Raw genomic sequence first — 24,234 nt, 5'->3', positions numbered from 1 at the left:
AACTGCCCTTTCTTCAACGGCGTGAGAAGTCCTTTATGTGTCTGTGACGGTGTATAAATTGTCTTCTTTGGGCTTTTCTGAAGTAATGTTGAATCTTTCATAATTACATTTCCTCATCTCTTTCCTTTGTCAAACAGGGATAGAGAGAGAGAGAGACGAGAGAGAGAGAGAGAGAGAGAGAGAGAGAGAGAGAGAGAGAGAGAGAGAGATGTGGTGGAGACTGGTCTTTACAGAACAAAGAAACATCCTTGGGAGTGCTTGCATGAAAGTTGATCCTCGGTTAAGACCCGTGTACAAGGAAACTGAGACGGCCCAGGGCCGTCCTTCGCCCTGCCTGATTGTAAAGTGTTTTAATTTGAGCTGCACTGGATGCCTACCTGCCCCTCTGTCTGTCTGTCTCTCCGTTTTGTATTGTTCATGTATTTAGCATAATGAATGATCTAGCTTTGTTTATTTCTTCATTGTGATCTAATTACTGTATGTCGAAGATTGTTATTTCGTGAACATGATATGATTTCCTTGGCCAACAGTAACGTTTTTAAGGTTCTAACAGCTTCGTAGTTTCAGCAGCAGAAAGGTCCATAAGAGACAGATGCATGTTGCATTTGCAGCAAAAGGTTGACCTTACTGTTGCTGCCAGAAACTGTAAACTTATAAAAGTTATAAAGGGTGAAGAAAATGATACTTTTCCAGCATTTTTTTTTTCATTTTAAATCAAGTATTTACAATCCAGGTCTCTGCAAGCCGTGACATTTTTTTTTTCTCCTTTGCAGCATAGAGCCTATATTTTAATGGTTTTGATTGGTTTAGGTTCTTGAATGTGCTATAGCCTTCAAAAAGAAATAAGCTATGTAAGCTTTCACACCATGCCAGAAAAAGAAGAGGGTTTACGGCACTGTTTCAAAGCATCATAAAAAATTTTACAGATTCTTTTCACACCAACGTCATACTCATAATCTCAACAATCCTTTTATGCTCAGATCTTCTGTAGACTTCTGCTGCAACTATCAAACTGACCTTGAGCTTAAATAGTGGTAAAAGAAAACAATTCTATTTGCTGCTATAAAAATTTCACTTCGGGCTACAAAGACTCAACACAGATGGCCAACCATGACCTTGTGGAGGATTGACAAGACATGGTGAAAGGAGGAATATTCATGAACGTTATTGCTGGAGCTGTGATATGATGTGAACTCCTGCATAACTCTCTCTCTCCCTGGCCAACATTTACCAGTGCTCCTCTACACTGCATGCAACCTTCACTAGAACACACACAAAAACACACAAAGAGAGAGAGAGAGAGAGAGAGAGAGAGAGAGAGAGAGAGAGAGAGAGAGTCAACCTGTGGGAGCTGGAGGAGGGTGGGAGCCCGCAGATTTTTTTGGCTTCGTGTCAAACCAGACTGTAACCTTTGTAACCACAAAGTTCAATTACTCACTTAACTCACTTTGATCCAGACCTCTGCCTGTGATTGAGGCTTTAAAATTAATACTCACTAAAATTAGCCTTCAGCAAGCTCAGTTCTGAATAAAGCAACAACAACAACACATCCCTGTCCGATGGGCTCATGCACGGCACTCAAACCAGCAAACAGTGATTAACTCCTGAGTTTTTATAATGTTACATAATATGTTGCTAGTCCGGATCGGCTTGTTTTGTGTCACAACCCTTTTTAGAACATAGATACTTAATAAAATAAAAATAATAATGGCCTCGTGTTAGCTTAAAGTGGAGCAATGCGGAGCTAAATGTGTTCAACTTTAAAAGATCCTAACTGCTTGCCGTCCTCAGTCAGAGGGGGAAATATGGCGGGTCCCCCGTGAGTAGCTTTATATGTTGAAAAAGAAAGAAGCAAAAACACTCGTGTTAAATTATTTTAAAAGCTGTAAATACGTTCCGCGCGAGCGACATAGCCGCTTAACACCTTCTCGCTTTGTAAGTGCTCCGCAGTGCTCGGTGCGAAGCCGCCGTGCCGGAGAGCCGGGCGCCTGACTGCGGGCTGCAGGAGCAGCAGCAGCCGGCAGGAAGCTGCTTTTCACCGGCAGGCAAGAAGAGGAACAGCCGCTGCTGCGCGTCGGGGAAACACCGGCTCTCTCGCCTTCTACGTATACATACAAATACAGTATTGTTAATAATAATAAAAATACATTTAAAATACATAGTGATAGTCAAGGTTTTGTTTTATATTTAACAATTTTGGCCTAGAGGTTACACACACAATGACACGTATATTATATACGTTTAAACAATCACCTCAAAAGCAGCTGAATAGCAATTTCTGTCAGAATTTTGATGATAATAATAATTTTAATAAAGATAAAATTACGATAGGTAATTTATATATATATAGTATGTATTCATATTTAGTCGTGGGACTAATGTATTTAATTGTAGTTACTTTACTAGCCCTTGTGACTAGCCTATAGTGTTATATTATTTTTAGGTTGTTTATTTATTTTTTTGAAATATGCAATTTTAGCAATATGACAAGGTGAACAGCAGGTGAAATACTATGAGCTCTGTTATTGAATTTTGCGTCCGGTGATATTTGCATTAATATCCCTCCGTCACACATCGCTCTGCCATATTGTTACTATGATAGGCAGGCTTACAGGACTGTAATTACAATCACGTCGAACCGCAAAAGCTTTTATTGTCAATGTGAGTATGAGTGTGCCCGCGCACGCGCGCGCACACACACACACACACACACACACACACACACACACACACACACACACACACACACACACAACCTATACTACACACAGTTCTATGCGCTGCTATACGTCCCAAAATCACGGTTCTATCTGTCCGTCTCATTTCAGCTCGTCTGGCTTTTAACCTGTGACGCTGCCTCGGCGCGGTCCCAGTCATAATGGGAGGTGCTGGTGCTGCTGGTGAATTAGAGCGGGCATGCGCGCTCTGGGAGAGGTGAATGTGAGCCATTCAAATTTCCATATATGTCCTGTCACAAGGGAGACCCCCTCACCTCCCCCTTCCTTTTCCTCACGTACCCCCCAAACCTCTCTCTCTCTCTCTCTCTCTCTCTCTCTCTCTCTCTCTCTCTCTCTCTCTCTCTCTCTCTCTCTCTCTCTCTCTCTCTCACACACACACACACACACACACACACACACACACACACGTACATACACACACACGTACATACACACACACACACACACACACACACACACACACACACACACACACACACACACACACACACACACACACACACACACATCCCCCTCTCTCTCCCTCCTTTCTTTGTTCCCCTCCGATGATTCCCTCTATGAGCTCCCTGCAGGACAGAGAGAGAGAGAGAGAGAGAGAGAGAGAGAGAGAGAGAGAGAGAGAGAGAGAGAGAGAGAGAGAGAGAACCACACCACTGCCACCTAGCGGTCAACCGAGGCGCGCGTGACCGTGCGCGCGTGCTCTTTGTTAGCGACACGACCTCCACGAATTTTCCATCCGGATATTTGATGAAGCCGTCGGTGTCTTTGTGATTTCTCGACATTTCCCAAGCATGCGCAAGGCCGCTCTGTTTTGCGTGTCGGGTGGCGCTCTCGCCGCTGCTGCACCGACACACTCACGCGCTCTGCTGAAGTGTCCTTGAGCAAGACAGTGACCCCATGCTGACCTCTGGGGACAGGGAGGGGGACTCGTCCTCCTCAGATTAACATATTATCATCAGAGTTGTATCCGCGCGTCTTTCTTGCTCCTCTTCGCCACCATATCTGATGGATTACAAAATGATTCAATAAAGAGGAGAATATAGGTTGCACAGGACAATAATTTAATTAGCTCTATATATAACCGAGTTAATGAGGTACTTAACAGGAGACGTTAATTACAGATTCTATATGGCCTTGCTTTTTTCTGCAGGGCATGCTCCTTTCAAGTATAGCATTAATCAATCATATGTTGCACATTTAATTCATCCGCGCCAATCTGCAGACACAAAGGGGTTCATATATATTCGTATGTATTCATTTAGTGTGGTTCTTTACATAATGTGTGATTTTGGCAGACAGCTCCGTCTAAAAAGAAGTAACCTTACACAAACATGTTGATCAGTGTGTCAAGATAATACATCTTTTAAACGTAAAAACAGCAGGCAGTGCATTGGAGGAGGAGGAAGAGGAGGAGGAGGAGGAGGAGGAGGAGGAGGAGGAGGAGGAGGAGGAGGAGAAGGAGGAGGAGGAGGAGGAGGAGGACGGGGAGGGTTTTCTTTCCAACAGGGGGCAGAATCACGCTGCAGAAAACTCTGTCTGTCACGTACACACATGCGCATGCACACACTCACACACTTGACGCATGCACAGTCAATGCTTGAGGATCTGTTGTTTTTCTCTGCAAGCAATTTTCACCCCCTACCAGCTGCCCTAAAAATCACCTTTATAGCCGTATACAAATCTGAGCCCAGCGTGTGTGCTGTTGTTTGTCTAACAAATAAACATTGAACCACATCTGGGGAGAGCAGTTCCAGGGTTTCTAATCTGTGTTAGCGATGGAGATGAAAGGGTGCTGGCAGCACGACTTTTAAAACGTGCTAAAACGGTTAAACAGACTTGATGTTTGGCAAAGTGCAAAAGCAAGTTTTTTTTTTCCTCTTGTGAGCTCAAATGACGTAATCCTATACATGTATTAGCTGAACGTTTAAAAGTGATAACCAGATAAGAATCACTGTGAATTGAGCATGTTTTGGGGCCTCGTTGTTACATTGAGGTCCTGACCTCGAAGCCGGTGGCGTGGAAGTTGTGGTTTCAGTCCATTTGCTTTATTAAGTTTTAAATAAACTAAAACATGGGTGTTTGGAGTCTATAAATAATAGAATGCAACATGGCAGGTCAAATGCAGGTAATGTTTTGCCACGTTGCATTTATTTTTCTCGTGTTTTTATGGTACTATTAAATGGTGCATAAGATTCATGTTTGACCATGCAGGTATAAATCCATCTGAAACAAATTTCCCACGTTACTTTTTGGATTATAAATCGACCAAAACATGCTTCTAAAAATATATTTTGCTCCACTGACAACCAATCAGGAGCTCCGTTGGGATGAATGATGTAAAAAAAATATTTTCTGGTTTGAAACCTTCACTTCAGTTGATATCTTAAACCTTTGTTTAAATGGTGCAGCCACGGAATTGAATATTAATATTTGAGTTTATTTAGCCTATTTGAGCCAGTGTAAGCAGGTTACACATCATATTAACCATTATGAGGAGACGTTGGTTGTATTATGTTTCATGACGACATGTCAGGCAAAAGTTATTATTACAATCTTCATTTTATTTTTAACATTCGCTCAAAGCAAGTAAAATTATAGTTCAAGTTATAGCAACAAAAATTACGTTGTTAAACGATTATAATTTAGTAAAGTCTTAAAATAAACTTTACAGTACTTTCTTCTCGTTCTAAAGGCAGCATTAAAGAGACATGCATGCCTAAGGGTCTTGGATCAGGAAAACAAATCCACTGATTCATAATTTCTATCAAAAAAAACAGCAGGCTATTCGAAAATGAATGAACTCACCCGCTAACCCATTTTTGGGGGTAATCATTGCACACTGTGGATAATAGCAGCCAGATGGGCTAAAGGGGCGGTTGTGTGGAACTTCTAAAAGGCATGTTAACAAGAGAACACTTAATGTCACTGGTGCCTTGATCACGTGATCACGTGAGAGTCATTGGAATTGATGAGGTTAAGTACTGAACAGTTTTTTAGTAATGTCACCAGCCCCACCAAACCGGTTGACAGTTTCACTGTAGCCGTCTTTTTATGTGGCATCAGAAGCTTGAACCAAAGGCTCTCTGAGATGGTCATAACCCTCTGCATCTTCAGACAGTTAGTGGCTTATAATTATGGTTCAGGACAAAGAGTCACCTCCTCTGTCTGCACACCTCAACGTGAAATACACCGCAACAATGCAGCGCCTCGTGGTGGAGTACAGCCCATAATGAGAACATGCTCTGCAGCTATTGTGAGTCTTCACCTTTGTGTTACAGGAATTCATCCACAGTCTCAAATGACTGATAATTTGATAATTTGGTCATTATCTGTAAATATTGTAAGGTGCTGTGAACGAAGACAGGAACACACGCCATCTTGCCAGACCAGCGATCGGCCTTGACTGTGACGTTATAGTGTATTTTACAAATGTCCCACCACTCACATCCAGAGAGCTACCTTTTACCTGTCAGATATATGCTATGCATTTGGTATTATTTCGGAAAGTGAAAACATGACGAGCTCAAAAACGATGTATAATATGTGACAATCTGTCAGTGTCTTATTGGATTAATAAATACCAGACGCCAAGCAGTCCGAAACAAGACTGATTCAGTGGGGTGGAACAAGACCATGGTCATACATCTCTGTTTCACAAACTGCTTTTGAATATGTGTTCCCTAGTCGTCAACAATGGACATTTTACAAGGTCAAGTTACAGCAGTCTCCTTAAAGGGGATGTTTCCAATGTGTCATTGTTAGGATGTAAAGACAGATACAGATTACGATTGACTTTTAGTCAACCAATGAATAATAATAAAACAGAAAAGCAGGCTAAAATATCATGTAATAGATTTTAATAGATCAGCGTGCCTTTTTTTGTTTGTTGTTGCAACAAACTTTTTTCAAACATCCGTCAGCATGGTCTGCAGAGGCTATCCATCATGTTTGACCTGCAAAAAACACTTTATATGACTCAGTTGAATCTACTTCATGTTCACATTGTTCGTTCCTTAAAGTGTACAAGTTAAAGTTTATCTTATATCCATTTAATTTAAGATGATCGCTTCCTTTTCAGTTTGCCTTGACACCTCGGACAGTTTTGATAGCTTATTGACTTCAAGAGATCAACAAACTATGTTATGATATTAAGGCAAATAGTGCATCTTTCAACGAGTCAAAGTTAAAAAAAATAAATAAATAACAGCCTACATCAGTTCATATATACTTACATGTGCCTTCACCAATTAAGATGACGCAGGATCCGCAGGCTGTTTTTTATTTTGTAATCAACATTCATTGATGAAAAGGAAACAACTTGTGTTCAGCTGTGCAGATCTATGTAAACAAATGAGGTTAAAGAAGATGAAGTATTGATGACTATATGCTGTGTTAATTTACGTGAGTTACGAGACTTTTATTTTGAAGGAATTATTGAGAAGCCGCATGTGTAAATACATTAGGTTTATGAATTACATACGATGGTCACAGTAAAGTATGTGTGAGGAGACAAGTCTGTTGTAAATGTTTTTTGGCATTAGACATGTGACGCATGCAGGTTCGCAAAGAAAATGATGTCATATGTGTAATTAAACATGACAGAAGGATGCACATCAGGAGAAGAGAAATATCTTGGAGGAAAAAACACACCGTCAGGGAGACAGTCTCGGCTAATCTATTTCACAATGCGAGCCAAAATGGACTTTGGACAAAGCGCAGAGTCAGAGGTCACTCCGATAGCTCTGCGTGTGTGGCCGCGCGACACATTGCGATCCGTCTCGTTTCTGATACTGAACGACGAGCCGACGTCGATCTCGCATGTAGAGAAAATGATGCAGCCTACAATTGGCATTACAATTGATAGAAGCGGTGCGTGCAGCTCCTACAGGCAACATTTGTAAATAGTTTTTCCTCCAAGATTTTAACTACTGGAAGCAGCGCAGCTGAAAGAGGCACAGCACTGAAGAGGCATGCCAAAATTCAAGTAGCCTAAGTGATAAAAAAAAAAAAAAAAAAGTAAAAAAAGAAGCAAGAAATTCGCGCAGTATTCTTTGCCAATGGAGGAATAATGTCCTCATATTCGCGTGATAACATGACCCAAAGGTTTTATGCTTTTCGGACCGTTTGGGGAAATCTTGCAGCACAGTGAGGGTAAGCATGCATAACAGTTATTAATGCAGTCATGTTTGCTTTATGGACTCTGTGGAGTTCGTTGTCATATGGTTCCAAGTCTAGACTGCAATGTGTTGGCATTACACTCTGATTACACATGTTTTCTCCTGACATAATGGAATTTTACAAGTGACCTACTCTGCTCACTAATAGTCCTGATGACTGCCTCAAGACTCTGGCAGGAAACAAGACCTGCACATGCAGATGATTAAAAGAGAGAATCATACCGACTTTAAAGTGTTACATAAGGTTGAGAGGCACGTAATAAGTGCAGCAAAAACACATTATGCTTTAGGTGTGTGCTGCCTACGTCACACGAGTCAGATGTTAACAGGTTGATGTTGTGCATCCTTTTACACACTCCACACTTCAAATTTTTAAACACCAATAATGCATATTCTTTCATTTGGCTGGTATAACCACTAGCAGCTGACCTGTGCCTGAAATTGAACTGTAAAATGCCGGTGCTGTCTTCACACAAGTGGTGGACTACAGTGGGATGACAACAGTCTAACTGTTCAATCTAATAATCCCGTGTGTCATCAGTTTCACTTCAGTTTCACTTCTCGCGGTGTGATTGAGACATTTCCTGGTTTCAGCTCTCAATTGCAGCCAAATAAAAGATGTAGACTATTGACACTAAGAAGCAAATATTATTTGCACCTCTTAAAGTCTACAAATTTGCTGTGCGAATAATTGTATGGGGGGAAATGTATTCATGTCACATATTTTCACATAAATGTGAATTACAGGTTTATTAGATCTCATGTTTTTAGTGGGAGCCCATCTGTGAATGAATAGCTGAGTTTTAGTTACTTAATGACGAATATAACTGCAGAGACGGTGACTATACCACTCTTTTAATTGCACTCAAAATGTGGAAATCGCAATATGAAGACCACCGCAGAGCCTCTGAGCAATCCCCCCTTAAAACGACTCCTGTTCGACCCCCGGGGATTCCTCCCCATTTGCAGCCCTTGCTCTGGTTGTAATCTCCTCCGCTCCTCAACTCAGCCTCCTGCCGCTCCACGCGCTACATCAGCTGATCCGTCACGTGGTCTGCTGTAGCGGGTCACCCTTTTGCAAAATGGAGTTGTCTGAGTCTGTGCAGAGAGGGCTGCAGTCTCTCGCGGATCCGTCCGCCTTCGACCAGAGCAGCTACCGGGTGCTGGTGGACGTGTCGTTCCGGAGCCTGCTCTCCTCTCCAGCCGACCCCGCAGTCCTCGGTGAGCTGACTCGCCCCGCTTTTGTCTCCGCCGCTGCTTCCGGTTCCTCCAACGTGTGGCTGTGCTGCGGCGGAGCTGCCTCGATGTTTGCGGGTTTTCTTCGCGGCGCCGCTGCGCCGCTGCGCGTTGCTCTGCATCGGATCCCCCCCGCCCCCCCGTGTTTACACCGCGGTGTTTAATGAGGCGGAGGGGTTCCGCAGCGCGCCGCCCATCAGCTGGGCTGCAGCGGTCTGAGCTCTTCCCGCTGCCCGCAGCCCCACGTTACCGTGGACGGCCACTCTGGATGCCTTTTGTCATTTAAACCGGCAATCAAGTCTACTCCGCATATTAGAACGGCTATGTTCGACTTTTCCAATCACCGTTAGCCACAACCGACCAATTGAGAGGCATCCGACTGTTCTCTTCAACCGATCGCAGCAGCTTTTTGAAATCATGCAGCAGCTAATTTGGATTTAAGCACTGTAAGCTAAATGTAACTTCTTCAAAATGACAGCAGACTCGGTTACCCCGTGCATAACCCTGTCGTGGCTGTTTCGGTGTTGTCCAACTTCTGCAGCATTCCGACTCTATAATGGCAGAATTACAGAGAAAGTGAAATGTTCACCGCATACAAACAAACAAAGGACCCCCGGCTGATGCAGCTGAGGGGCCCATTCAGATGCAAATCATCATTGATTTCCATTCTGCACGTCAATCTGGAGAGCACAAGTACGGATCGCAAATCTAGCCTCCATCAATTATCCCAATTAAACGCGTATGTTGTGCCCATAGAGCATAAAAGCTGCTGCCTGCAGTGAGGCATCCTCAGGCTGTGTGTTTGTGTTCACAGACCAGCCCGAGCTGAAGCAGGTCGACCAAATCCTACTTAAGCAGAGTCACACCGCGGCGGCCACCTTCATTCTGGAGGCGGTCAAACACAACGCAGACGAGTCCACGATAAGGTAGGCAACAGGACAGAAGGTTTCCTGTGACATCAGTAACCCTGTGTGCTAAACTAGGAGCATTATTGATCAGTAATGGCTCTTAAAATGGTGCTCATGTCACACAGTGTGAAGGGAAATGGGTTGCCCTAAATGTTTTATATGTTTATTCATACACGTGTCTAGCTTTATTACACTACTGCAACCTGCTGGTTGGATCTGCAGAGAGACCACGAGGCTATACAATATTTTAGCACTTAAAAAAAAACATGTGAATACTTTTTTATTCCCTATGAAATTATAAAATAGCAACACAAAAGAAAAACATCAAAACCTTACATTTAAAATACTGCAAAGCCACCTAGGTAGAGCCATGCTGTTGGTGTCCTGCAGGTGTGTATGGTGGACCAGCAGTAAAGTTCACATTAGCAACAGACCTTTTGTTGTTTTGCTATTGTTAGTTTGATGGAAATTGGCGTTATTAAGAAACTACCTGCAAGCTGCATAACATAATAAGTAGGCGGTTGCATTTGACATATTATTCTGTGTGTTTACTACATATTGTTGAAATGGAGTTTCTCGCAATTGTCCCCGTTTTTGCTCAAAAAAGGAAATTGATTATTTAAGTGTGGGTTTTTTTTTACGATACCCAAGACACTACAGTTATTGCTTTTAGTTTTTGTTTCTTTTAACTTTCGTCTGCATTCTGAAACAGCATTTTAAGTAACGTTACTTTGTTTCCCTGTTATATCTTTTTTTTCTTCTTAAAACATGATGTTACTTGTCGAACAACATGAAGCCTCACCAATGTCAAGTCAATGGAGTGAAATCTGACTGTAGTGTTTTGTTCTTGCAGCTCCTCCCTTGAAGAACTCTCATTCAGTGCAGACAGAATAGAAATATTCTATCGCACACATCAGGTGACATTTCTAACATTATGGCAATTATGAAATCGTATTTTTTGTTCATGTAGTCTTGTGCCTGTGGTTGTATTAACTCATTGATCCATGCTTGGTTTTACAGAAACATAGAAAAGAACTGGAGCGTCTGTTAGCGAGGTGAGTCTGACATGAAGCTGCATAGACGTGAGGAGGTCTTGGTGTTATTTTTTGACTTGCTTCATCCAGACTGACCTCCAAGATAAACCTGGAACGTTGCCTATTTTTAAAGCTGCAAGTTTAACACGAATTGTAACTGGACGGTTGGGCGATCTCCATCTGAATGTCATCGTGTCCTATTTTTTGTGTCGACTCCACAACAGGATTATTGGCATGAGATGTGAATAAAACCCGCACGAATCAATTTAAATAGTTTGACCGAATTGGATTTACCTAAAATGAGGAAAGATGAAGTTGCTTCAGTCAGGAGCAGAGAGTGTCGAGGACGACATGGAGTCTGATTCATTGCAGTGTAAATGCTGCTTAATGACGCGCTATAAACAAAAGCTCTATGTGAGAAAACCACATTGTCTAAACTGATTTTAAACAGTTGAAAAAACAACGCGGAACGTCTTCTAATCTCATTAAAACGTTTGACACATTAAACGTTTCCATAACCTCAAATGGGCTATTTGTGAAATACTGAAAGGCTTAAGGGGATTCGGCTAAAGGGTCACATGAGATCCGTTTTCCGAACAAATTCCTGCTTTTTCTTTTTAACTTTCGTCCTGATTGTCTGTCATCGTTGTATCGGGGTTACAGACATCGTCTTTATTGTCCCCTTCCAGCATAGGAAGGTGTCCACCTCACATCAACGACGCGTCATGGCGTCTACAATACCACGTGAAGGTATATAACAAGTTTTGGAGCACATTTCGTCTCTTTTCTTGCGCCAAACCTAAATGTTGTTTCCCTGACAGAATGGTCAGGTCGATAAGGTCAACGAGCCTTTCTACTTGATCGCATTGAACACAGAGGTAAGAATGTAATACGGTGTTTACACTGTCCTGGATGTTCCCACACGTTTCTGTGCGTAAAACAGATCCCGTTTGTTCCATTTATTAGAATAAAGGATCATCGGAAGATGTCAACTTCACCTGCACAGTGGAGCAGTTACAGGTAGAGGAAGGGTTTCTTTTTTTGTCTTTGTAATCTACACTATGTGTGTAGTTTCTATTTCAACGTTAGGCGGGTTGGCAGTTACATCATAGATTTGTACGGACCTCTCTTGCCTCTATACGGAAAGAAAGAAAGAAAGAAAGAATACCCAGATTGTTTCCTTCTTCTGACACGCGCAGCTTCCAAAGAACATGTTAAATTGAATATTTATAGCTCGACATAATAGGCCAAATGAAATGTGTTTTACTTCAACCGAACATATAAAATAAATGGCACAAAACCATGTTGCATTGATGGCGATGCACTTTGTTGTAGAACAAAATAAATGCTACATTGGGCATTATGCAAAACATTTGAAGTTCCAGCATGACCTCTACTGTTTGATGCTTTCTGTTTGTTTGACGTGAGTGTTGACCTGTGGGTTATCTAAATCATATGCCGCGCATCATCATTATTACTAACAATATTATAGCATCAATTCGGACGACAGTCTAATGTTCTTCAGTGTCAAGGCAGACATAATAAACCATTCTGAACGCACATACATATGTAGTTTATTCTCATTCATAACGAGTCTAATGAACCGCGTTTGTATCATTTTTAATAATTGTTATTTTAGGTGATCTCACCGGACCTGTTCCTCTTGAAAATGATCAATGGTTGCTTGCTTTCAGGATCTGGTGGGAAAGCTCAAAGACGCTGCTAAGAGTGTGGAGAAAGCCAGTCAGATGTGATGAGATGTTGGTGTCGTGTTTCCTCGAACAAAGCACTGAACTTCAGCAGTTTCCAGCGGCATTGCTTATCTCTTTATCTCTTTCTTTATAGTTTATTTTGTACGTGAGATTGACATGACCTGTATGTGAGAGACAACTATCATTCCAACGTGTGTGATTTAATTAAAACAAAAGAAATCCAATCCACCTTGTGCTTTGCATTATTTCCCAACTTCTTGTCCTCACACTGTCCTTAGGTCTTTAGAAATTGCCATTTGGTGGGGAATTTAGAAAAAATATATAAATGCATATTGTATAATGCATTGTCATATTGTTTGTGTCAGGGGTGTTAAACATTTAGTTTGACTCTGGAGCCATTGAAGTAACTGGCAGGCATGTGTTTTGCAAACTAAAGGATTTCTGCCTTATTCACGTCGTCATTCCGTTTCCTGCAGCATTTGTTGCAACAAAACGCTCAGCCCGTCTTTCATGGAGTTCTCGGACCGATGGGAGACAAAAAGACCGTCAGAGAACTTAAGTTTTTTTTAAAAAATGGGGTTATTGCTCTGTAAGAATTGTCATCCCTTTTTTCGACATTCTTAAGCTGTGAGCATCCACCTCCCAGTTGAAAGTTCAAAGCTCCTCAGCTGAAGCACCACAGCGGCTCGGATTCCACAAACATCCGAGATGCCTTCATTTTCTGCGGCGCTGGCTGAAGAATAAAGGCTCCAATTCATCAAGTGGAAGTTACGGCGCATTCTTCTATTATTATTATTATTGTTATTATTATTATCTTTTTGCAGATGCCAATACACCCTGTGACAAAGGTTTGACACCAGAGCCATTTGTCACATGAACGTGTTTCAACCGAGTGCGTGGCTCTTTTCAAGCCACGATGAACAGAGATGAATAAAGTGCTTCAGACTGCGTGCGTATAGTGAGCGGATTGAGACACTTTGACGGTCAAAACAACTCGTACGTGTGTGTGAGCGCGTGTGCAGCAGTTATTTTTAACATCAGAGAGACCCGGGCACGCCATCATTAGCCTACTTCGCCTCCAACAGTGCTATTTGAGCGCAGCCGGGATGCGAATTAAGTGCACTTATTGTGCATTTAAGCTGTGAAAGTGTATCAAACTGTAAGAGTATTGTGGCTTATTTAAAATCATGCGTCACAGCCTGCATTAGAAAGACAGTACACCGACACTAAATCTTTTGTCGCTGCCGGTTGTCCTCGCAGCTTCAGTAAAGCACAGACTGCGGGGTCGTTTATGTTGCGGTGGAAAGGCTCTTCAAATGTGCACATGTGTGTTTTGTGCGTTATTATATTTCATGCGTAGTAGCAGATCGGGAGAAACGGCGTACACCGACAGTAATTCCAAGGCGCCCTTAAGCAGCGAGACCACGTGACCAAAGCGGGGCGGTCGAACTACAAGCCATTTTAGGGACGGTGTTAGTTTCAGCAGAGCACACACACACTGCTGCATTTTACTGGGGGGTGAAGCGGATATTTTGGAGGCAAAGTTGTCGGCGCCGAAGTGCGAGCCTTCCCGAGCCGAACCCGGACCCCGGGGCTCCCTTGAAGCCGAGGACCGGATCCGCTCACAGCGCGCGCGGCGAGGAGAAGAGGAGTTTTTATTCGCACATCTGAAATGCGCTCCGGTCCGCCGTGCGCTCTCTGCCACTGACAGCGTCTGCAGCCTGCTTCAAGATGGCGGCTCGGCTCCTATTCATTTTCTGCTGATCGCCTCCCAACTTTCATTGTCTATTCGCCTCAAGACCCACCGATTCCCAGCTCAGCTTCCAGGTATGTCTTAGTCAATATCGCCTCTAACTAACGGGGAGGTTTGGCCGGGCGCTTTCGTGTGTTTTTACACGCACCGATCCAGCGGTTGATGTGGAGCTTTCAACGGTGGCTGCAGCGATCACCGACGTGGAGCTCTCTCTCTCTCTCTTTCTCTCTCTCTCTCTCCCTCCGTGTGTGTGCGCGCTCCACTTTTTTTGTGGGCAAAAAATGCTCCCCGCTTGGTCACGAAGGCGAATTAAGATCCGCGCACACCGAGTGATGCATTGCACACTATTGAGTGACGTGTCCGTATAAATTCATCACGGCCGGGTTTTGCTTTGCGGCGTTTGGATTTATGTAAAGTGGGAGAGCTGAGGAGAACCAGGCTGGGTTGGTGAGATGTTGCCAGCAGCAAGTGCTCCAAACGCTCGTTCTGGGTTCATATTTCCATCCAGCGTCTTCATGTTATAGAGTTAGGGTGTTTGGGGTGTCGTGAACACGATGCTGGGTTGCTTTCGACTGTATGTGACTAAATGTTGGATTTATTAACTTAACTTGGTTTGCTCCCATCAACGTGACGAGGAGGCAACGCGTACTGTGCATAAATGTTTCACGACGCCTCTTGGTCGGCGCTGGATCGCCGTTAAACATGCACTGGGACTCGTTATGTCTCGCTGTGTGGTTATTATAATTAAGAACGGTGGTGAGGTTTTTGAGAAATAAAAAAAAAAAGAAAAGAAAAGTGGGCCACACGTCGGCCATGATACAAAAGGCTGGTTGTGTCTCTCAAGCAGCCAACGCGCCGGTAGTTTGTCTTATGTCTGTTTGCGTAGTTTGTTGACTTTTAAGCTCATGATGGATTTCCATATTTTCCCCTTATGGCTGAAACCTGGAGCTCTATTGACTCTGAACTTGGTGCTGCATGCAGACATGAGACAGACTTATGCCTCTGGATGGGGATACGAATTATAAGCTGTTGGGCATCTTCTGTGTGCTTCTGAGTTAAATGTAACGTGTTTACAGGTTGGACGCCTGCACAGGTGATTGGATGTTTTAGTGCACGGCAGACTGGATGGTTCACTTCACAGTGAGCACGTCAAACACACCCAACCATTAATCTTGTTTGTATGTACTCAAATAAGTTTCAGTCAAGTGGTCGATTGGGAATCTTTTTTTTTCTTCAAGCTTTTCAGAATTAAGTGACGGTGGTTAATGTGCCGATTTTAATTGGGTTATTTCCAGCTGCTGTTGATTTACGTGTGAGGGAACCTTTTTACTAGAGGGGCCGCCTGCTCTCATGTGGGAATACATGATGGTTGGGTCATTGCAAGAAGCAAGGGGCGATATCTCCTCATTTGTTTTTGCCTTGTTGAGACACTTACAGGCTTGGTTCTGAATTAATGGGTGGTGTGCGTGCTGTCAACAGCGATTCTATAATTAAACTGAGCATTTGAAAATAGCACAGCCGATGTGACGTATAGGCTGCAGTCTGTTTCCTTATGGCTCCTGAACAGGCTGGATTTAGCCGACACTCTCTGTATGGTGTTGTTGTTGCCACTCAGACGCGTTCGTTCCCTCATGAACTCATTTGGTGATGGATGCTGAGTCTTTTATAAAGTGAGCATGCAGCTCACAGGACCGATGGAGAACAGTTGGCCAAACACCGGTCAGTCGGTAAATGACGCAACAGGGCTCCCTGCACATAACATTATCCATCATCAGCCACGATGCGTGGAGTCGATGTCCAAAACCTCCAGGAGAGGTCTGAGAGAGCGGCCGGGGCTCTGGCATGGTGCCGGCTGTGGCTCCATGTATCCCGGTGTGGGATGAAAGCTGTCATCGTGTCCAGCCCATGGGTTCCATTTAGACTCGTAATGACCGTTTATTCATTTCAGAGACAGCAAATGGGGCACTTGAAGCAATTCTAGCCTTTATTAATACTCCCCGATTTTAAATGGCTGTTTCTCAACCTTCCGGGATGCCGCCCCTACAGTTCCCTATTGGCTCATAAATACTCCGGAGTACTCTAAATGTAACAACGGGGATATTTTGGCATCATGGGACTTCATTCACCGTTTGAGTTTGGTCATAACTGGGTTCGTAAAGTGGAATGCCAATTTGCCCAAAGTAACGGCAATGCTGACGTTTTAATACATGATCCGTGTGAGGGGTTATAAATAAGGTGTGTGTGTGTGTGTGTGTGTGTGTGTGTGTGTGTGTGTGTGTGTGTGTGTGTGTGTGTGTGTGTGTGTGTGTGTGTGTGTGTGTGTGTGTGTGTGTGTGTGTGTGTGTGTGTGTGTGTGTGTGTGTGTGTGTGTGTGTGCGCGCGCTTCAACTTCAGCAGTCGTTGCCGTCTGGCCATGTTGGCGCGGGTTATGGCGCACACAGCGCAAAGCCAGCCCGCAACAGAGCAGACATTATTCTGCTCGCGGGACGCACACGCTCCTCCCGGCGGTCCACAACCAGTTGGTGATCTGGTGTAAACGCGTCGGGTATTGCTCTTATTGGCCCCCGTTCGAGGGAAACCCCGCAGCCCCTGGATCCGATACGGGCTTTTTTTTTTTTTTTTTTTTTTTCCTCCACAAAATGGCAGCCGTGCTGTCTGCAGCCTGGCAGTCCAGCCGCTGTCTGTGTGCGCGGAGGGGACGGGGAGCCTCCGGTGCCTCCTTACTCCCGCTGTCCGTGCGGGTGTTTCGGTTCGCGGCGCCGCCGCCTGGTTCTGGGAAGCTGGTGACCTGCAGCCATGTGCGGCTGCAACAAAGCGAAAGGAGTTGCCATAGAAACACCCAGGTTTCCCCCCGTAGCCCGTGTGGCACACCTGACGCAGTGTCTCCTACCCCCACCAACAACCTCTCACCAACACGCACCCTCTCGCACATCCCCGGACCGAATATTGTTTTACCACCAGCACATGTCTCGATGTTTGGGTGCACGTCCTGTTGTAAAGTGGAGTGGCCACTAAATGTGTTTACGGTTTTATGGAGACATGATGAGACGAGGTGCCCCGTTTATTTCGAAGGGCAAAGCCCATGTGATTCTTTACTGGTCCGATTTGTTAATTACTCGTTCGCCTACATGGCTACAGATTTCTCTCCAATAACACAAACAGCAGTTTTGTGGCGTTATGCACAATCGCGTGCCGCAGACGCGCTTCATTTCAGCTCATCCAACTCGTTCCCAACCCTGACCCGTGAAACACGGAATGTTCTTTTGTTGGAGCAGAGAAGCAGTCTGCGTTGGTTTCAGAAGGAGAAGCAGCGGTGGAGAGGAGGGCGGCATCGATCTCAAAGTGATTGATTTATGATTATTCACTGCGCCTCGGTCAGGTGACTTCCGTGGCGCTGCCGCCTATCAATCTGCCACCGAGCTCCCCCTCGCCTCCCTCCCCCTGGTTATTATTTGATTAGCATAAAATATTATGTTTCCTTAACGCAAGCCAAACAAACGGCCACCTTTCCCTCCGAATGTCGCGCTGTCGCGTTGTAAATGAAACCCGCAGCTCTCTGATGTCTCCTCTCCGGCCATGCATGCCTTGTTTTGACATCTTTTTTCTTCTTCTTCTTCTTCTCCCCCCAACGCAGGACTGTTGTTCCTCTCTCTCAACATGCATCGGACGACCAGGATAAAGATCACCGAGCTCAACCCCCACCTCATGTGCGTCCTGTGCGGAGGATATTTCATAGACGCAACGACCATCATCGAATGTCTTCACTCATGTGAGCAAACTGTTCTTTGGGTTGTAAAGAGGAGCTGACGTGTGCACACTGTGAGAATATGTTGCAGCAAGTTCCAGCAGACAGGAATCAGTGTTGCAGCCTCCATGCAAGCACACATCCACTGCAACTGTTAAGCTCCTCAAGTCCCTAACCTGCAGATGGAGCTCTGAGGTCCTTTCTGATAACATGACACGGACTTGTGTTTTTGTCTTTCTTTATCTGTTTTGCAGTTTGCAAGATGTGCATTGTGCGCTACCTAGAAGCCAGCAAATACTGTCCCATCTGTGATGTACAAGTGCATAAAACGAAGCCTCTGCTCAACATTAGGTGAGAATTTTCTTTTTTTTCTTTCTCAGTTTGCGTTTCATTGTTTTTGAATACATATTTCTTTTCATGGATTTTTTTTTCTAGGCTAAGAAATCTTTCCTTAAGAGTGAGTCTTTTGTGCCCCATCACGGGTTGAATTTATGCACCTCCGTGTTCTTTTAATATTCTTTTAATATGTGAAGACTTTTTTTGTTTTCATTTTCATGTCTGTTGGTAATGTTTTGCGGCATCAACAATAGTTTGAACATGCTTTGTTTCCTCTTTGTTGCCCCTTGTGTTGTTCCTGTTTGTTTCCACTGAACAGCTGGATCAGCCAGTGATTGGTTTCTCAGACACTTACATAATATATGAGATTGTTCACAGCCCTGAATACCTCACCAGTGTCTCGTGGGTATCCGTGTGTCCTGCAGGCTGAATGTATAAATGTATATATTAAGATCAATTCAACCATTTGTGTCAGGTTTTATATTTTATGGTTTCAACTTGCACGTGTTAAGGATTCCTGGTTATGCTATAGGTTGACTAAAGCTCTCTTCCTCTTTCCAGGTCCGACAAAACTCTACAGGACATCGTGTACAAGCTGGTCCCTGGCCTCTTCAAGAGTAAGAGCGAGACGAGTCAAACTATGTCTGTATCTAACATGCGTTTACTCTCCGTTTCTGCCTGCTCCCTTTTTCTCGCTTTACTTTGATCACTCGTTTCATGCAGTCAGCCAGTAATGTTGGGACTCCACAGAGACTGTATTACCACCAAATGAGAAGGGAAAAAATAGGAATGTGTACTGTTCGAATCCATTCACCCTCACCCCTCGTCCCAACAAAAGAAAAGTTGCACATATTTATATTTTCAATATGTTCACAATCTGTTCATAAGTGTGGTGCTGGGTAGCTGTTGGAGTCATAACATCTGTTTTTTTTTGTGGTCACTTTGTCATGCGCCGCTTTTGTTTGGTGTCATTCTGCTGATCAAACCTCTCGAATCAAGTCAAGAAAAAACCCTTTTGTTTTCCTGCCAGGCCTCATTTCACTCGTATAAAGAGTGACATGATGAAATAGGTGTTGAATGTATGTCAGGTTTTAAAGCACAGGCTGTTTTTAGTTTTATTTTTACTCTATTGAAATGACCCATAATGTAATGTTACCAAATGTTAGTAATTTTTCCATACGACTATCCAGATTCTGTGTGTTTATTTAGAATTAGACTTATTTCTATGTTAGAGCTGAACGTGAACAGACTTGTAATCGCTCGTCTCCCTGAATGTCCTCAGATGAAATGAAGAGGAGGAGAGACTTTTATGCGGACCACCCCGTAGATGGTGAGTTAAAAAGCACGAGTATGTAGCTTCATGATTTAATTTCCATTTACTCACCACAGTAAAGAGAGAAGCAGATTTATCGAAGTTTTAGGATTAAATAAAAAAAAAGTCCCTGGTTGGCGTTTCACTGCAGGCCGATGTTTTGACTCATTTATTTTATTTATTTGTAGATACTTTTCTGGCTACTCTTTCTTTAATCGTTGGTTGTGTTCTTCTACAGCCTCTAATGGATCAAATGAGGACCGTGGCGAGGTGGCAGACGAGGACAAGAGGATTATTACAGATGATGAGATCATCAGTCTCTCTATTGAGTTCTTTGATCACTGCAGGTAGGCTTTTGCTGTTTGGTTTTGTTCCTGTAATTATTCATGCTTCATTTGTTCTTGGCAGTGCTGATTATTTATTTCAGTTACAGTGGCAGGAAATGTCATGACTATAACGACATGATATGCTTAAGAAACCATTCAAGAATGCATAAAGCATGTATTTGATCAGCTGTTGTTGAGATCTGAAAGAGTATTGTCTCAGATAAGCTGCGTTGTTGCTGGACTGATCAATAACTCTGGCAACCAGCATCAGAAAGCATATGCTCCTTTCATCCTCCAAGCTTATTTTTTACTGCCCATAATAATAGACATTTATGGCAGAACATTGCCAAACGAGTCATGTCGTGCTAAGTTATGTCCCGAACACACATTTTTTTCAGGTTAAGAAATTAGCCATTGTCCAAAAATCATAACTGGATATCACTTATGGAGGTTATCTATTTTTTTTTTAATGATATACATTTATTGGATTGTCCATCACGGTTCAAGGCTTGATAAAATTATTTCAAGAATGATTTTTAATTTCCAACTTTTTGGATATCATAAGGGTTGTTGACATGTGTCAAATATAGATGGATGTTTTTAATCATTAAATATAGTGTTATTTGTGGTGAATAACACATGTTTGTGTCATTTAATATAGGTTTGATGTTGGCACATGGAAAACACGGCTGTAAATATTTTCTATTTTAATTATTTGCAGACTGGGAGGTTCAATGGAGGACAAGCACTCTAAAGATCAAAACATGGTAAGAAGTTTTGACACATCCGTTTTTTTTCTTGTTAACATCCAACAAAAAAGAATGAAATGTACTGCAAGCAATTTTTCTTGAGTATTTACTGTTCAGTGTTTCGTTGTCCACCTCCTTGTGAAATCTAACACATTTTAACTTAACATTGTTTCCTCTGAAGGGATTGTTTTGTAACTTATGTTCAGCCTTTAAGGTGGACCAGCAGCTAATAAATTAGATGCATTCTAAATCAATGTACTTCTATACAAATGCATTGTATTGTGTATATTTTTGTAATACGTGCATAATTGTGCAGGTGGCAAACAAAAGGTACCTGCAGTGTCCAGCAGCCATGACAGTTATGCATCTGAGGAAGTTTCTGCGCAGCAAAATGGACATCCCGAATGCATACCAGGTCTGTATTGATTTATTTATTGATATGTATACATTTTTTTTCACTATATACATTAAACATTGAAACTATGTGAATATAATTGTGTTCATACAAGGGAATTGTGATATTATACTTATTTTGAAATTTTTATTTAAATGTATAATTAGGCACTGTTTTATTAAAAAGGTATTTTTTTTCTGTCTAGGTTGAAGTCATGTATGAAGACGAACCTCTGAAAGATTACTACACTTTAATGGATATAGCATACATCTACACTTGGAGAAGAGTAAGAAAACTTTTTGGTTTTGAAAAAATATATATTTCTGTTTTATCTCCATTTCTGTAGTAAATCCAATGTAATCAAATCTTTGCCTAGTAATGTATGATATTGTATAGATGATTTTAAAGTCTTCGACATTGTCAAATGCATTTTGTTCTCGTGTCTGGAGCATACTTTATTTTATTTTTTTTAATGCAGTGTTAATTAATGACTAATAAGTGATGACCAGTTAATTTATGAACTAATAAATGGAGGTTCACATGTTGTGATTTAAGTAAAATCCAAGAGAGGCACTGCACTGAGAACTGTCTGTGTTTAAATATGGGTTTTCTCCACTTTGTTGGTGGTGCTGACAATAATGTGTTCAATCTAAATATATTTTTTACTTTTTTTCTAAAACATAAAATGCAGTGGGATGGATTTAGGAACACTTTTGATGAACATTTAAAAAAATTTAATTTGGCTTGTAGGCCTACATGGGGGTTATTTATTTATTTGTCAAATGAAAAAAAATCTAACTGACCTGAATGTGTATGTATATATGTGTGTGTGTGTGTGTGTGTGTATATATATATATATATATATATATATATATATATATATATATATATATATATATATATATATATATATATATATATATATATATATATATATATAAATAAATAAATAAATAAATAAATAAATAAATAAATTCAGGTCAGTTAGTTATTGATTATTGTTGTTAAGACGAAGGATGCATTTATTGGGACAATATATTTTATTTAAATTTACAAGAAACGAATGTAACGGACTGTATTTGGAAATGGTTTGTTTGGAGAAAATTAATTTTGAGTAAATTGTGTTGTAAGGCTGGTTCAAAACCGCTTTAAACAAAGTGTGAAGAAGGCTCTGTTAACGTTTCATTCTCAGGTTATTGATTTGGTGGATTTTGTTTGAAAGTAAATGGTTCTTTTATATTTCATAATCTCTTTGTTCGACCCTTCCTCGCAGAACGGCCCGTTGCCGCTGAAGTACAGAGTCCGACCCAACTGTAAGAAGATGAAGGTGAGCCACGCGCAGCAGGAAGGCCAGAACAGCGCGAGCAGATCCGGTCCCGAGAGCGATTCTGCCAGCGACAAAGCCGGAAGTCCCGCCGGGGCTCCGTCCACGTCCTCGTCGCTGCCGAGCCCCGGCACGCCTGCGCAGTCCCCGCACCCTCAGCTCCAGCTCCCACACCCCCAGCTCCCGCACGGCCCCATTAAAGTCAACGGGACGACGGCCACCGCCGCCGCCGCCGCCCCTCCTCCGACCCCCAGTCGGCCCTTCACTCAGTTCGGCGGCGGCGGCGGCGGCGGCGGAAGCAGCAAGCCCCGGAAGGTCTCGCTGAACGGCTCGTCGACCTCTTCCGGGTGACGCGGGACTCCGGAGCAGCCAACGCCAGACACCTGCTCAGCTAACAGGCCGACATGCCAACGTAGTTCCATTGTGTAGACACTGCTATCTCTTTCTCTCCATTTGTTATTCTAAATATTATGGCATCACATGAAAGTTTATGACTTAGTGGAATCGGAGACATTTCAAAATAAAAGGAACGAGGAAGTCCGGAGGCTGGGGATCTTTTTAAAGACCTTTGGAAGCAGATGCTGATGTTGGGGAAGAGATGGACAAGCATTTATCTCATTTTAAAGCTACATCTTTATTTTACCGAAGTGACTGAAGATAGACTTTTATATTTACTTCTACATTTTTCAGATTAAACGTGTTTTATCATGATTTATTTCATGTGTGTTGGGATATTTTTAAACTGTCTGTTTAAACATGCATGCTCATGATAACACTTTTATTTTATAAAAGAGGATTCTGCGTGTTTGCCCCCAGAAGTCTCGTTTTAACGTTTTTTTTTAAAGTGTTTCAGACGTCGATCTTGTTCCAGGAAAGGGAGCATATACGTTTGTGTGGCGCTGTTGGTTTCATGGAAAACATGGAGAAAAAAAAACAACTTTAAAATTGCCTTTTACTGAAAAAACAACAACTCAGTTTCTTGTAGCTGCAGTGGAATCGGATTGCTTACCTACCACGTCTTTAATGCGTTTTAAGCAGTTTGAGAGAATCCACGTGTAAATATAAACAAAATGCATATTTAATCAGCGATGGTGTTATTCTCTTATTCCCCTTTTTGTTCTGAGGGAATGACTTGGGCTCCTGTTCAGCTCCATGTCGGCTCCATGACAGATGTTTTGATGTCTCCCGTGTTTTCCGTATTTGTATCGCTCGATTGTATGACAACCTATTGTATTGTTACTGTTGCACAGTATAAAACATCTAAATAAAACATTTTACACTTACTGAAGAAGTCAGTTCCTTTGTGCGACAGAAGATCACAAGTTGGTCTGGTGTTTTTTTGCATTGACAGAAACTAAATAAAGGATGAATTCAAATGGCAGACGGCGCAACGCGCCAGATGTCTTTGTGAATCAGCAGCGACGGAGATAACTTGGTTAGGAGCCCAGCGATGAACAGCTCGGAGGTCTGTCACGTGATCAAATCATGTT

General features: G+C 42.6%; 1 pseudogene; it reads left to right on the top strand.

The window, feature by feature from the left end:
• The first annotated feature begins 8,991 nt into the window (after window positions 1-8,991).
• LOC137789072 (uncharacterized) lies at window positions 8,992-24,027 on the top strand (annotated as a pseudogene).
• Window positions 24,028-24,234: the final 207 nt, after the last annotated feature.

The sequence above is a fragment of the Clinocottus analis genome, unplaced genomic scaffold (assembly GCF_023055335.1).
Source record: "Clinocottus analis isolate CAN_PGR_092001 unplaced genomic scaffold, fCliAna1.0.p SCAF_18, whole genome shotgun sequence".
Taxonomy (NCBI): Eukaryota; Metazoa; Chordata; class Actinopteri; order Perciformes; family Cottidae; genus Clinocottus; species Clinocottus analis.
This window is presented reverse-complemented; position numbering and strand designations above follow the sequence as displayed.